This window comes from Phyllobates terribilis, unplaced genomic scaffold (genome assembly GCF_046119375.1).
Source record: "Phyllobates terribilis strain yellow unplaced genomic scaffold, ASM4611937v1 Scaffold_11__3_contigs__length_659146591, whole genome shotgun sequence".
Taxonomy (NCBI): Eukaryota; Metazoa; Chordata; class Amphibia; order Anura; family Dendrobatidae; genus Phyllobates; species Phyllobates terribilis.
The window spans coordinates 147,840,623-147,855,705 of NW_027362771.1; positions in this window are offsets into that span (position 1 = coordinate 147,840,623).

The window sequence follows — 15,083 nt, forward strand, 5'->3', positions numbered from 1 at the left end:
GGTGGTGGCACAAGAGGAGGTGGAGGAAGTAGAGGAGGAGGAGTTGTATGCGGAAGGGCTAACATCTGCAAGGTCCAGACGGTCGGCAGCACCAGGGCGGCAGGCATGTGAGGGTGGGGGAGATGATTTTACCAGGGCGCATGGTAGCAGCCAAACTAGTGAGGAAGGTGCAGGAGCCCAGGAAGAAGTGGAGGACGAACTGATGGAAGACTCATCAGATGAGGGAGACCTTGATCACATTTCTGTTGTGCGAGGTTGGGGGGAGAGGACAGAGGAAGGAAGCATGATTGTTACCTCGCCACCAACACAACAGGGACTTGGTGCTCCTGGATGCGCAACACACATGAGTGCCTTCTTGCTGCACTACCTGCAACATGACCCTCGAATTGTGAGAATTAGAAATAATCCTGACTACTGGGTTGCCACACTGTTAGATCCCCGGTACAAAAGTAAATTTGCAGAAATTATTCCTGCCATAGAAAGGGATGCACGCATGCAGGAGTATCAGCAGAGACTGTTGCAGAATCTTACATGTGCTTTTCCACAAAATACCAGTGGTGCACGTAGTGAATCTCACAGTTCCAACTTGCCAATCGTGGTCTGTATGGAATTGTTCAATAAAGGGCCCAAAATTAAGATAACATAGATGGGAGAGGTCTCTATGAATAGGAATTCCTAAGTATTTGATACCCTGTGAGGGCCAGGCAAAGGGAAAGTTGGACTGGATGGAATCCTATATGGATTTAGGGAGGGAGACATCGAGGGCCTCAGACTTCGCTGCATTGATTTTAAAATTTTACCATGTAACAAAGTGATCTATTTCAGCCATAACAGCAGGGATGGATATATGTGATTGAGTGATATATACTAGGACATCATCAGCAAATAGAGAGCACTTGTACTCGGTGCCTCCCACCTCAATCCACCTAATATTGGGGTTATGGCGAATTGATGAGAGCAGGTGCTCCGTCACTAGGATGTATAAGAGAGGGGACAGAGGACATCCCTGCCTTGTCCCATTGGTGATTGTGAAAGGTGATGAAAATGTTCTGACGCACCCCCTGGGCCTTGGGACACCCGGAGCCGGACCCTTTTTGGTGGATGCTGGTGGTTGTAGTCTTCGTGGCGGCGATCCAATTCCGTGGCTCAGGGCGGTCAAACCAGTGGCGGAACTATTTATGTGGTTTTGATGTTTAAATGTCCGACTACGCCACCCGTGGATTGCGGTCAGAGTGAACCGCCGCTACAGGGCAGACCGCTAAGGCTGGTGTTGTGGGTGCAGCAGAGCGTAGCATAACTCCCCACGGGAGGAGTATAGCCTCAGGGCAGTGTATGCGGAGGATGGGGGTGATGGTGCAGGGCAGCAGCAGTAACGACACGGAGTCAGTGATGCAGTTCAGGGCCTTTACTCACAGTTCTTATTATCCAGACCACGTCTGCAGGTAACGGCTGCCCACGTCGTACTGTGCTCACCAGGTGAGGGGCTCAGACAACTCCCAGATAACTTTGGAGCGCTTCACAGGACCCCCTTTGTGTGTCCTTTGTCTGGCCTTTCTTACCAACACTTCTGTCCGGCTGCCTCGGGCCTCCTCTTGGTAAACTTGGCGCCAGTTTCCCTGACCCTATGTGGTGCCTTCCTAGCGGGTGGAGCAAGGGGCTGCGCCACATAAAATGTCAGAGCCTCCGGTTTCTAGCTGAGGGTCGTTTCCTGCCTCCACTAGTTCGGGGACCGGTCTCCCCCTTTGGCCTGACCCCTCCACGCAGGTGGATTCGGGCGTGCGGTGGCGACTCGCCCGTCCGCACCCCTGGGATCCCTTCATTCCTCGTTCCTGGAGCCTTCTCCGCTCCTCTTCCTTCCTTCTCCCTCTTGCAGGCCTGGGCCTCTGTTACTAGGCCCGCCTCCGGAGCAGAGCTCATGCAGAGCCCCTGCTCCCTGCCACTTCTGCTCAGACTTCTCTGCACTGAACTAAGATGGTGCCCACCTTTTATACTCCCTTCTCAATGCACCCAGGAACTGCTTCCTCCCTGCTCCTGCACTGCAGGGTTCCCCTTCCTCAGTGTTCCCTCCCCCCACTCCAGCCAGGGACAGGGACTGTCGTGCCCATCTCAGGGGCATATTGGTCGCCCTGCCCCACGGCAATGTGGTGTAATGCATGCAGGTGTCGGGTCCTGATCCACACTCCATCCTTATCTGAGAGTGAGATATCACACCTCTGGGTGAGGTGCAATACGTCTGTAGCAACCGAGCCCTCGGTGCTACAGTTCCATTTATCTTCAGCCTAGGTGACGTATTGTGATACAGGGCCGTGATTTTGGCTATAAAAGGGTCCCCTAGACCCCTACCCCAAGCTTTTTAAGAGAATCATATATGGCGTGCCAGTAGACTCTATGGAATGCTTTCTCAGCATCCAACGAGAGTATCTACTTACAAATTTTTAACTGCATCTAGCCCAGGAAATACTTTGTGCCTAGTAGCAGTGTCTGCTAGTCAGCGGATTATCCCGGCTGTTAAGCAAGCTACACCACCTGTAGTTTGGACACTTAATTTTTTCAAAGGAAATGCTTCGGGACCACGGGATACTTAGTGAAGAGCATCAGGAGGCACCCCAAGGCATAGGGGCTGGGACTGGCACTAGGATGCCTTGCGGTGGACAGCCGAGCTCGATCCTTATAAAAGCTTTTTAACTGCAGCAGCTTTAGTGGACGCTACTGGAGCTGGAATTACGCGGCTGCTGGCATGAGACTTGCCCTCCAATAGATCCTTGTAAATGGATTTAAAGTGTATTCATTCAAATTAGAGGGACAATTTAAATTAAAAAGCTTAGAGCTGCCTCCACCACAGGGGGGCTCTCTCGACCCACCAGCGGACAGGCACCAGTATTGGGAGAGGGGGGCTGGCCGTCAGGGTTCACCGCGGCTCTGGCACAAACCCGGCGACACGGAGGTGGCACGGGCAGGAGCGGACTGGCCGTCTCGGCTTCTCACTTTTTGGATTTTAGAAGGGCATGACATGCCTATATCTGTGTCTCCCCCTCCTTTTACTCCTCCACCTCTTTTCTTTTCGCATGACTATATGTACTTGTCACTTTTCCATGTGTTAGTTTTGTCTTCTGAGCAGTTTGTCAGCTTTTGGACACCTTTGAAGGTGTTTTCTATGTGTTTCTATGTGTTTTTGTTTGCCTGCCATTGGTTTTAACGGTGTTCGAAGGTGTTCGACGAACAGTTCGACGAACAGTTCGGCGAACACACGGGTGTTCGACGAACCGAACCGAACTCGAACACTACGGGGGTGGCTCAACACTATTCTTTACGGAAAAAATACCAAACGCTGAATAATAGAGATTTCTTACCGTGGAACATCAAAACCACAGTTATAATTTACTGATGTATGTATACCAGACTTTTTTAAATATATATATTTGCGGCTGAACAGTGAGTGACACACTCAAACTGTTTTTTTTAGATACAAATGGCCCAAAAGTGGATAATACAGAGGTTTGAACCGTGGAACTGCAAAACCACACTAGTATTTCTCGAAACCTACACCAGACTATTTTCAACAGATATATTTGTGTCTGAACAATCAGGAGACACTATTTATTTTTTACGGCAAAAAATGCCAAAAGCAGGATAATAGAGATTTTTTACCGTGGAACATCAAAACCACAGTGTATACCAGACTTTTTTAAACATATATATATTTGCAGCTGAACAGTGAGCAACACACTCAAACTGTTTTTTTTAGATACAAATGGCCCAAAAGTGGATAATACAGATTTTTGAACCGTGGAACTGCAAAACCACACTTGTATTTCTCGGGCCTACACCAGACTATTTTCAACAGATATATTTGTGTCTGAAAAATCAGGGAGACACTATTATTTATTTTTTTACGGCAAAAAATGCCAAGAGCAGGATAATAGAGATTTTTTACCGTGGAACAGCAAAAGCACACTTCTGTCTCTCTGGCCTACACCAGACTATTTTCAACAGATATATTTGTGTCTGAAAAATCAGGGAGACACTATTATTTATTTTTTTACGGCAAAAAATGCGAAGAGCTGGATAATAGAGATTTTTTACCGTGGAACAGCAAAAGCACACTTCTGTCTCTCTGGCCTACACCAGACTATTTTCAACAGATATATTTGTGTCTGAAAAATCAGGGAGACAATATTATTTTTTTTTTTACGGCAAAAAATACCAAGAGCAGGATAATAGAGAACAGCAAAACCACAGTTATAATTTACTGGTGTATACCAGACTTTTTTAAATATATATATTTGCGGCTAAACAGTGAGCGACACACTCAAACTGTTTTTTTAGATACAAATGGCCCATGGAACTGTAAAACCACACTTCTATTTCTCTGGCCTACACCAGACTATTTTAAACAGATATATTTGTGTCTGAAAAATCAAAGACACACTTTTTTTTGGGGGGGGGGACACCAAAAGGTTAATAAAACGGGTATTTGTACAGTGTGAAGGAGGAAAAAAAAAGAGGATTTAGATGAAAAAAAAGGATTTTTCCTGGCCCCCGAGACCTGGAGCTAAGTCCAGCAATTTCAGCAACAGGAGCACACAGGACTGTAATGCAGCGTTTGCTGGTATAACCACTGCGTCTCCTATACAGCGTGCCGGCCTGATATCTGGGATGGATATTAGTCCTTAAAAGGACTGTTTGTTTGATCTGGCAGCCTTTACAGACCCTACACTAACTATTTCGCAGGATATATCTCTCCCTAAATCAGCAGCGCTGTCCCTACATTGTCTGATCCGGAGCGACTGTGTCAAAGATGGCAGCGTCCGGTTTTAAATACTCGAGGTGACGCTGTGCGGCCAGCCAATCACTGTAATGCCCACAAACAACATGGCTGCGGCATTACAGTGATTGGCTGGCAATCCCTGCATGTTCATTGGCTCTGTACAGAGCGCCAAACATGCAGGGCGGAGACCCGAGCTCCCGCCCGAGTAACCCGGAAATGCTTGGTGCTCGCCGAACATCCCGAGTAGCGTGATGCTCGGGCGAGTACCGAGCAGTGTCGAGCATGCTCGCTCAACACTAATCATGACATACTTTGTTTCCTTGAACGCACACCAAGTAAACCCCTTGTAGCTTTGTTTAATCAGTAGAGTCAGTGGGTGTTCTTTATTGAAACACCGCCAAGCATTTCCCTAACACTTGTAGATTAGACTAGGTGAGACAGCCGGTGTTTACTTATAGGTTGTGTGCCCACGATACGTCTTTTAAGCGTTTCCGCAGCGGCAATTCCGCTGCAGAAATGCTTAAAAAACGCATGGTAGAAGGCCTGCCATGTTCCCCAATGATAATCGGCATGTGCTGTGCACATGCTGCGGAAATTTCCGCTGTGGATTATCATTGCGGAAAAAAACTTAGCACTACCAATTATTTTGCGGAAGTGCTGCCTTTTCACTGCCATTGACTTGCATTGGAACGCATGGAATCCGCATCACTGCATCTGTACATGCGGAATCCATGCGTTTCAATGTGCGGATGGTACCCGGGTCTGGAGGAGAGGAGACTCTCCTCCAGACCCGGGTACCATAGAACCTGTAAAAAAAAAAGAATAAAATAAAAAATAAATATTATACTTACCTTCTGATGGCCCCCCGGTGTGCTTGTCTTTGCTTGCCGGCAGATCGCGGTGGACTCAAGGACCTGCGCTGACGTCATTTAGTCATGTGACGGCAGGTCCTTCAGTGTACCGCGAGCTGCGGGCAAGCCAGGACGGATCAAATAAAGACTACGGAGGCCATCAGAAGGTAAGTATAGATTTATTTTTTTATTTTTTACCATTCTTTAAGGTCACACTATATAAATCCATGCTGTTTGCATGGATTTATATAGTGTGACAAAGTTGTCAAACACTTTCCAAGTGATGCTAAAATCACTTGGAAAGCGCTTGTCAACCCGCATGCGGAAATGCATGTGAAGAACGCTTCACATCCGCTTGTCCCTGGCAGGAAAAACGCATGTACAATCCGCATGTGTTTTTTCTGCCAGGGAGATGCAGAAACGCTCAGGAAAAAATCCGGAGCCTTTCTGCATCGTGGGCACATAGCCTTACAGCTCAGAGCCCAAGTATTAAATGTGCTACAGTGTGTGACTGAGCAAATGCTTTTAAGAGATATGAATATTCCTGTATCTGACTCACATCCATTTATATAATGTTTCAACTACTTTTAACTTGCTGAAAGGAGAACCTTGTAAAGAGCAATGTGCACAAATGCAAAATAATTAGTATAATATTATGAATAGTGATTTACTGTAAATTTTATATACAACAATGTTGGTATAATATTATGTTATAGGGTTCGGTTTGCCTGGTTTTGTTCTGTTTTTAAGTCGTTCATACTATTTGTGGTTAGACCATTACACAAGGGCATTCTTTTTAGTCCTTTCATTTGTTTCTTTTGACAGTAAACTATAGGGTAAATGAATGCTCATATAGAGGTTATTGACCTCTGTGGACTCCAAGCACATAGACTATTGCAAAGGAAGATGTCATTGGAGGAAGGTGGGTAGGAGATATTTGTTTGCTCAACTCCTCCATTCAGATCATTAGACTCTCTATCTCCAATCAATTATCCTGTAAAAATCACTGAAGTGGAGAGGAAGGAATGCAATCAAAATATGAAGATTCTTTAGTCTATGCCGGAGAGCCTAAAAAGCCAGTTTAAAACAGCAACAAGAATGAACTTCACATATGATTTCCATTAGGCAAAGTAACATGAAGTTATTTCAGAACAGCTGTGCTTCTGACATGTCCTAGTTTTCTTGTTCTATCATGCGTTATTTGAAGAAATCCATGAGTATGGGCTGTGAAAACATTGATCCTGAGGGGCATGATTGTTCATCCCTTAGTGCTAAGGACTATACACACTAATAAGAGTGACAATCAGAGTTACATAAGCAATGTAGATACAGAAAAGAGCACAGATTCCTGAAACAGATTTACTGCAATATATGTATGATTTTACTGTTACTATTTATTTTAATAATCTAAATCTATTTAGTAAAAATTAACTTTCAAAAGCAACATTATGTTAATCTAACAATAATTGAGCCTCACTGAAGTCAAATTATAATATGTTCTGGATTATTAGATAGATATAGAGAGTTTAAAGGGGTTGTCCCACGAACAAAGTGCATTTTAACCCTTTCGCAACCTTGAGTTTTGTCGTTTTTGCTTTTTCGTTTTTTGCTCCCCTTGTTCCCAGAGCTATAGCGTTTTTATTGTTTGGTTAATATGGCCATGTGAGGGCTTATTTTTTGAGGGACGAGTTGTACTTTTCAATGCCATTACTAGTTTTACCATATCATGTACGGGAATACGGGAAAAAAATTCCAAGTGCGGTAAAATTGCAAAAAAAGTGCAATACCACAGTTGTTTTTTTATTTATTTTTTTTACCACATTCACTGAATGCTAAAACTGACCTGCCATTCTTATTGTACAGGTCATTACGAGTTCATAGACACCAAACATGTATAGGTTCTTTTATATTTAAGTGGTGAAAAAAAATTCCAAAATTTGGTAAAAAAAAAATAAAAAATAGCGCCATTTTCCGAGACATGTAGCGTCTCCATTTTTCGTGATCTGGGGCTGGGTGAGGGCTTATTTTTTGCGCACCGGGCTGACGTTTTTATTGATAACATTTTGGGGTAGATCCAATGTTTTGATCGCCGGTTATTGCATTTTATTGCAATTTTGCGGTGACCAAAAAACATAATTCTGGTGTTTCTAATTTTTTTCTCGTTACGCCGTTTACCGATCGGATTAATTATTTTTTTATATTGATAGATCGGGCGATTCTGAACGCGGCGATACCAAATATGTGTATGTGGGGTTTATTTTTTATTATTTTATTTTGAATGGGGCAAAAGGGGGGTGATTTAAACTTTTATATTTTTTTTATTTTTTTTATTTTTTTAAAAGCATTTTTTTTTCACTTACTTCATGCTTCAATAGTCTCCATAGGAGATTAGAAGCAGCAGTTGTCTGATCGGCTCTGCTACATACAGGGGACCAGCAGATCCCCTGCATATAGCAGAATTGGTCCTGTGCTATGAGCGCCCACCACTAGGTGGCGCTCATAGCGACCAGATCATGACAACCACAGGCATCTGCTGCAGACCCTGGGTTGCCATGCACGCCCATCGGCGACCCGCGATCATGTGACGGGGTCGCCGGTGGGCGGGGCTTAGGACACGCTTCCAGGAAGCGTGCGTTAAATGCCGCTGTCGGAGATTGACAGCAGCATTTAACAGGTTAACAGCCGCGTGTGGATCGCGATTCCACCCGCAGCTGTTGCGGGCACATGTCAGCTGTAAGAATCAGCTGACATGTGCTCGGTTCAGTGAGGGCTCAGCGCAGAAGCCCTCACTGAACGGGCAGTACGCAAATGTGCGTACTAAGACGTCATGGGCTCTAAAGGGGTTAAACAATAGATCTTGAAACAAAAATTATTTCCACTATTGGATGTGTTAAAAAATGCTCCTGTGCTGGGATAATCTTATACATGTGCACCTCAAAACAGATTCATCGCCCCAATGAAAAACCGATTACAAGACTCCACAACCATTTGACAAGTTACTACTTGTTTTGGTAGAGACCAAGGGGAATAATTCCCTTCTAGCCCTTCCTGTAATCTTTCCCTTATGGCAATTCACATTCACAGAATGTTCTTAGTATATTATTGCCCAATAGAAAAGTGTACATGGATGATATAGATGTAAAACTACAGCATTGGAGATTATTCAAAAATACACTCCTCAACATTGAAATTGCAATGTCAAGAAGGGAAAGTCATGAAATTATGGGAATTGCTGGATCAGTAGACACATGGTTGGGTGGCTTTTGCACCTTTTGATCGAAAACTGTTATCTAATACGCGTACCTAGTATTTTTAAATTGTATAGCAATGCTGGAATTCATTGATTCATTGGTCACAGTGTACTGATGCATAGTGTATGTATACCACCGAAATGTTACTGATAAGCAATTTATGAAAAAATAGAAACATTTTCAAAACATCTTGATTTCCTCAATATTAGCGTCATGCGCAGAAATACATGCACTTCCACGCCTTGACATGCTATCAAGTAAAGGTTATTAATGATTGTTTAAAGAATATCCTGCTACAATGAATGCACTTGAGTACACAAATCATCAAGGAGACAAGTCCAAAGATACTGTAGGCTACGGTAGCACGTTTAGGCCACACAGGCTACTCACAGTAGCACAAGCAACATGCAGCCTGGCATTGTTGTGTTGAAAAATGGATCCTGGGAAATTTTGGAAAAATGTCTGTAAACTGTTTCCATGAGTGATCCATTCGGTACTGCATGTGAAATTGGACATCACATACTAAGTATCACAACGATACCGTGACGGTGAGGGGTCAGAAGATTGCGGACTCTGGTTACACGAATTCCTGCACTTATTAGGACTACTTCACGATTCTATTAAACAGTTCAGTTGATCTCCTGGAGCTCTCCATCCTGAATTGTCTCAGCTGTTCTGTGTTGGTCACTCCAATCTGATATATATGCTCGCCTCTGGCACATGGGAGTGATAGCTCTACTTCCTGGTTTGATGTCGAAAGAGAAAGGTCAGTGTTTGGAGTTGACAGTTGGAGAGTTTTTCTGGAGATTGCTGCGTGGAGTTGATTTGCGTATTTATCCTTAGCCTCTCACATTTGATCTACCCTTGCTATAACTCCCCTGTTTCCCACTCTTTTGTTTTGTGAGTGTATTTGTATGATTGTAGTTTTCTGTTATCCCTGTCTGTTTACCCCTTTCTGTCTGTTTAGTGTTTTCCTATACATTTCCGCCCCTCACTTCCCTGGGTGGGGGATGGATCAGATAAGGGTTAAGTTAGGAGCATAGCTAGGTATGAGAACACTGTGTCTCCATCATCCAGGGAAATTCGTGCCCACAGTCCCTTGACACTGCGTGACACCAAGACTATGATATCAAACAGTGTCTACACAAACCAGCTACAGGTGTTCCATTGGGCTCATGCCACGGTTATCATGGTGCAGAGTAAGACAGCAAAGGAGCCTGGAATGGAGGTCTAAGCTCTTCAATAATGAATCGTATTTTTGTTTTGGATGCAACGATTTGTCTGAATACCACGTGGGCAACACCTTTACAACAGAAAGTCACACCGGTCCTATTCCAGGATTATGGGGTAGGGTGGCATGATGTACTGTACGCCAATAGTCTTCAGTGCAGGTACACTAATACCTCAACATTACTTTTATTTGTAAGTGGAACTATTGGTATGGCCATTTCTCCAAAGTGTCCCAGGAGCTGTATTTCATCACGACAACTGCAGGCCGCATATTGCTCATGGTACTGTGAGCAATCTGCATGCCTTAAATGTGATGGCCTGTAGCATCTCCAGACTTATCTTGCATCAATCACATCTTGGTTTTTAATTGCAAAAAGGAGCTGCCAGCAGAGGATCATGATGATTTGCATGCCCAAGTCCATTCAGCGTGGTAAAAATTCATCAGACAACCATTAATAACCTCATTGATAGCATGCTGAGGCATGTAAGCTCATGTATTTCTGTGCATGGTACACATACTCGATACTGAATAAATTGAATTGTTTTGAACATTTTGCTTACATTTTTTAATGGTTTGCATATCTGTAACATGTGATATCCATCCTGCGACTTCTATAATCCCACTTTCCCTTCTTGGTGTTGCAATTTCAATGTTGAGGAGTGTATATTCTAATTGCCTTTTTTTATGTACAATCAAAATCATGAGACAGTACAAGATTTCTTTCTGCTAAACCCTAAACTGAGAATGCTCCTAATCCCAATAGTAGACTTCTATACTAGAAATACAATGATTGTTGCTTTTTTGTCAGATCTCATTGCCAGAGAAGATCTGTTCCATACATATGAAAGTACAGAACAGGTCACTTGCATATTGAAGTTTGAATGTATCTTAAATTCAGATCATACAGAATTTAATGCATTCCCAGATGGCTGCTCTGTAATATTTATAGCAGTGTGTCCCAGATAATGTCAGTTATGTAAACAGGTTTGGTAACAGCAGTATTCGCAATTGGATTAAGCTCTACTAGAAAGCATTAGGCTCCACAAATGTGATGCATTTTATATTTAATGTGATTTTTAATAAAATACAGGATGTTTTTTACCATTCTGTTAGAATACAGTACAGACCAAAAGTTTGGACACACCTTCTCATTTAAAGATTTTTCTGTATTTTCATGACTTTGAAAATTGTACATTCACACTGAAGGCATCAAAACTATGAATTAACACATGTGGAATTATATACTTAACAAAAAAGTGTGAAACAACTGAAAATATGTCTTATATTCTAGGTTCTTCAAAGTAGCCACCTTTTGCTTTGATGACTGCTTTGCACACTCTTGGCATTATTTTGATAAGCTTCAAGAGGTAGTCACCGGAAATGGTTTTCACTTCACAGGTGTGCCCTGTCAGGTTTAATAAGTGGGATTTCTTGCCTTATAAATGGGGTTGGGACCATCAGTTGTGTTGTGCAGAAGTCAGGTGGATACACAGCTGATAGTCCTACTGAATAGACTGTTAGAATTTGTATTATGGCAAGAAAAAAGCAGCTAAGTAAAGAAAAACGAGTGGCCATCATTACTTTAACCCCTTCGCAACCTTGGGTTTTGTCGTTTTTGCTTTTTCGTTTTTTGCTCCCCTTGTTCCCAGAGCCGTAGCATTTTTATTTTTTGGACAATATGGCCGTGTGAGGGCTTATTTTTTGCGGGACAAGTTGTACTTTTCAACGACGTTACTAGTTTTACTATATCGTGTACGGGAAAACGGGAAAAAAAATCTAAGTGTGGTAAAATTGCACAAAAAGTGTAATACCACAGTTGTTTTTTATTTATTTTTTTTACCACGTTCACTGAATGCTAAAACTGACCTGCCATTCTTATTCTCCAGGTCATTACGAGTTCGTAGACACCAAACATATATAGGTTATTTTATATTTAAGTGGTGAAAAAAAATTCCAAAATTTGGTAAAAAAAACTAAAAAAAAATAGCGCCATTTTCCGAGACCTGTAGTGTCTCCATTTTTTGTGATCCGGGGCTAATTGAGGGCTTATTTTTTGCGCGCCGGGCTGACGTTTTTATTGATAACATTTTGGGGTAGATCGGATGTTTGATCGCCCGTTATTGCATTTTATTGCAATTTTGCGGTGACCAAAAAACGTAATTCTGGCGTTTAGTATTTTTTTCTCGTTACACCGTTTACCGATCGGATTAATTCTTATTTTATATTGATAGATCTGGCGATTCTGAACGCGGCGATACCAAATATTTGTATGTGGGTTTTTTTTTTTATATTTTATTTTGAATGGGGCGAAAGGGGGGTGATTTAAACTTTTATATTTTTTTTATTTTTTTTATATTTTTAAAAACATTTTTTTTTCACTTACTGCATGCTTCAATAGTCTCCATAGGAGACTAGAAGCAGCAGTTGTCTAATCGTCTCTGCTACAAACAGGGGACCAGCAGATCCCCTGCATATAGCAGAATTGGTCCTGTGCTATGAGCGCCGACCACTAGGTGGCGCTCATAGCAACCAGATCAGGACAACCACAGCCGTCTGCTGCAGACCCTGGGTTGTCATGCACGCCCATCGGCGACCCGCGATCACGTGACGGGGTCGACGGTGGGCGGGGCTTATGACGCGCATTCCGGAAGCGCGCGTTAAATGCCGCTGTCGGAGATTGACAGCGGTATTTAACATGTTAACAGCCGCGGGTGGATCGCGATTCCACCCGCTGCTGTTGCGGGCACATGTCAGCTGTAAGAATCAGCTGACATGTGCTCGGTTCAGTGAGGGCTCAGCGCAGCAGCCCTCACTGAACGGGGGGTACGCAAATGTGCGTACTAATACGGCAAGGGTTGGAAAGGGGTTAAGAAATGAAGGTCAGTCAGTCCGAAAAATTGGGAAAACTTTGAAAGTGTCCCCAAGTGCAGTTGCAAAAACCATCAAGCGCTACAAAGAAACTGGCTCACATGAGGACCGTCCCAGGAAAGGAAGACCAAGAGTCACCTCTGCTTCTGAGGATAAGTTTATCTCAGTCACCAGCCTCAGAAATCGCAGGTTAACAGCAGCTCAGATTAGAGACCAGGTCAATGCCACACAGAGTTCTAGCAGCTGACACATCTCTACAACAACTGTTAAGAGGAGACTTTGTGCAGCAGGCCTTCATGGTAAAATAGCTGCTAGGAAACCACTGCTAAGGACAGGCAGCAAGCAGAAGGGACTTGTTTGGGCTAAAGAACACAAGGCATGGACATTAGACCAGTGTAAATCTGTGCTTTGGTCTGATGAGTCCAAATTTGAGTTCTTTGGTTCCAACCACCGTGTCTTTGTGCGACGCAGAAAAGGTGAACGGATGGACTCTACATGCCTGGTTCCCACCGTGAAGCATGGAGGAGGAGGTGTGATGGTGTGGGGGTGCTTTGTTGGTGACACTGTTGGGGATTTATTCAAAATTGAAGGCATACTGAACCAGCATGGCTACCACAGCATCTTGCAGCGGCATGCTATTCCATCCGGTTTGCGTTTAGTTGGACCATCATTTATTTTTCAACAGGACAATGACCCCAAACACACCTCCAGGCTGTGTAAGGGCTATTTGACAAACAAGGAGAGTGATGGGGTGCTACGCCAGATGACCTGGCCTCCACAGTCACCAGACCTGAACCTAATCGAGATGGTTTGGGGTGAGCTGGACCGCAGAGTGAAGGCAAAAGGGCCAACAAGTGCTAAGCATCTCTGGGAACTCCTTCAAGATTATTGGAAGACCATTTCCGGTGACTACGTCTTGAAGCTCATCAAGAGAATGCCAAGAGTGTGCATAGCAGTCATCAAAGCAAAAGGTGGCTACTTTGAAGAACCTAGAATATAAGACATATTTTCAGTTGTTTCACACTTTTTTGTTAAGTATATAATTCCACATGTGTTAATTCATAGTTTTGATGCCTTCAGTGTGAATGTACAATTTTCATAGTCATGAAAATACAGAAAAATCTTTAAATGAGAAGGTGTGTACAAACTTTTGGTCCATACTGTATGTTTTAAGCATTCTGCATACACAGCAAAATAACCAGTACAGACTAGCAATAAATAAACCCCACATTTAGACCAGAAATGTATTTTATAGATGCATTACTAATTGTGATATATGGCAGATATACACTCCCTGACAGAAGTTATGTTGCTTATCCATGTTATGTAAATAAAAGCTTATAACCTGACGTTAAATTCATCCATTGGTTTTATAAATTACTCTTTTGAAAGCTGAAACCCTCCCAAATTTGGTTTAGGTTAAGAATATAAATTGGCATCAATGCTGAAATATTGATCATTTAATGAACACAGAATGGTCAGATTTTGGCAAGACAAAAGTTTTGTTGCCTGGTCATATAATGCACCCAATTCCTAGTTTACATCCTCACCAGTGCTCAGTAAATGATCGGTTAATTAGTGGGTGTGTATAAAAAGAAACCCAGCACCCCAGACCTTCACTTTAACTGCAACTTGAGCTCTGACAACATGCCAAAAATCCGCCCTGCGACCAAAGCCTTGATTATCAAGAGGCTGAAGACCAGATCCACTGCAGAGGTGGCTGGCACCTTTAATGTGTCTTATCTTCAAGTACAAAGAATTAAAAAAAAGATTTCAAGAGACTGGAGATATGTTTGACAAGCACAGGTCCAGCAGACCCGGCAAGACAACTGCTCAGCAGGAACGTTTGTTGGTTAGAAAATCCAAAGCAAGCCCCTCTTCCACTGCAGCAGAGCTCCAACAGGCCTGGTCACCTCAAGTCCCTGTGTCAACTAGAACAGTTTGTAGGATTCTGTCTCGAAATGGCCTCCATGGTCGAATCAGTGACCAGAAGCCAACACTAAACAAAAGGCAAATAAAAAGCATTTGCAAAGTCCCACAGCCTGCTAAACAGATGGACGCTGGAAAAGTGGCAGAAGGTGGATTTCTCTGATGAATCTTCAGTAGAATTACAC